Raw genomic sequence first — 1,835 nt, forward strand, 5'->3', positions numbered from 1 at the left:
GGGAAAGTTTGTCGTGCACCTGAAACATCTATGTGTGCTGAGCGACTTTGTGGACAGTGCCTCCCCGGTAAACCCGCTCTGTCTGCAGTGTCCGGAGCTTCTCCCACAGCAGTTTGCTGATCCCACCTTTGTGGCCAGATTCTGTGCTGCAAAATGGACATCTCTTCCCCCTCTTCTCCAGTCCCCTTCTTCCTAATAAAACTCTTTTCTGGAGAAGCTGAGGTCAACATCAAATTTCAAATATTTAAAGTGGATACAAAACTATTTCAACAATGCAGACAATTAGGTGCATTGTTGTGGTCAATGGAGTTGTTGGTAAAACATGTCTCCTGATATCCTACACAACAAATTTCCATCCTAATAGGTACAGACTGTTTTTGACAACTATGCATTCACAGTTAGGATTGGTGCAGAGCCATATACTCCTGGACTTTTAATACTGCACCTCAAGAAGATTATGACAGGTTATAACTGCAGAGTTACCCACAACAGATATATTTCTAGTCTGTTTCTCAGTGGTCTCTCCATGTTCATTTTAAAGTGTGAAAGAAAAGTGAGGGCCTGAGATAACTCACCACTGCCCAAAGGCTCCTTTCTTGCTTGTCATGACCCAAATTGATCTCAGAGATGATCCGTCTATTATTGAGAAAATTACCAAAAACAAACAGAAGCCTATCACTTCAGAGACTGCCGAAAAGCCAGCCCACAACCTGAAGGCTGTCTAGTATATGGACGGTCCTGCACCCACACAGCAAGACCTAAAGAATGGATTTGACAAAGCAATATTGGCTGACCTGGAGCCTCCAGAACTGAAGAGGAGCTGCAAGCCTATGCTGCTGTGAACATCTCTCCAGAGCCCTTTCTGCACAGCTGGTGTAGGCATCATACTAAAAGCAATGTTTAAATCAAACCAAAGATTAAACATTAAAATGCATTTCTGCAATAATGACAGATACCCTGCACCAACCCACACGCATCCCTGTGAGACAGGGATTATAGGTATGGCCCCCTTCTCCCTCCCAATACTAGTTAATTCTGAGTAATTGTGTATTCTTAGAAAAGTGATCAGTACTCATTTTTGCTTTTCGTTTCAAAAAACAATTCTGTTTTTACTTAAAAGCAAGGCATGCTTGTGATGACTGTGTAACAGACTAATCGGAATTGTTGAAGCTGCTCCCTGAGTCCATTCTGGAGGGTAATCTGGGACATCTTAGTGGGGTTTTATTTTTTCTCTTTCTTGGAGGAGGAGTGTTTGTAGGGTTTGTTTTTTAGTCCTTTTTCTTTTCTTTCTTTCTTTTTTTTTTTTTTTTTTTTTTGATTCATTAACCAGTGGTTAGTCCTTAAAAAGAGCAGCATGGATTGATTCCATATTCGACTTCTTAGATCTAGCTTAAAAAACATGTTCCCTATATGGGGTGCTTTTAGGAAAGAATATAGTAAATGCCTTATTTAATAACATACTCCTTTTTGAAAGTCACCTTTTCTCTCCACCCTTGAGTAGGCTCAGTATTTGATGAAACTCATGAAAGTGGGTGGAAATTGTCTTGCCCCTGTTCTTTTCAGGGATGCACTAAATACGTGACTGTGACTTTCAAGGAAATTTGTTTGCCAGTTGCTGATTTTGGGGGAAGTTAATTTCTAACTTCTTTCACTGATGAATAAAGAAAAGTATTGCACTTTTGAAATGCAACGAGTGGATTGAGTTTGTAATTTAAAAAACATTTTTCCCCGTCAGTCATTGTCTTATATTGCTTATTATAGATTTGCAATCAATAGTATATGATATTTCTAGAATGCAGCTGAAGACCTGGTATGTAGAGGGAATGTGAAGAGCG

The 1,835-nt window shown here is 39.8% G+C and overlaps 1 pseudogene; it reads left to right on the forward strand.

Moving 5' to 3' along the window:
• The first annotated feature begins 272 nt into the window (after nt 1-272).
• LOC112625119 lies at nt 273-842 on the forward strand (annotated as a pseudogene).
• The last annotated feature ends 993 nt before the right edge of the window (nt 843-1,835 follow it).

This window comes from Theropithecus gelada, chromosome 5 (genome assembly GCF_003255815.1).
Source record: "Theropithecus gelada isolate Dixy chromosome 5, Tgel_1.0, whole genome shotgun sequence".
NCBI classification, from domain to species: Eukaryota; Metazoa; Chordata; class Mammalia; order Primates; family Cercopithecidae; genus Theropithecus; species Theropithecus gelada.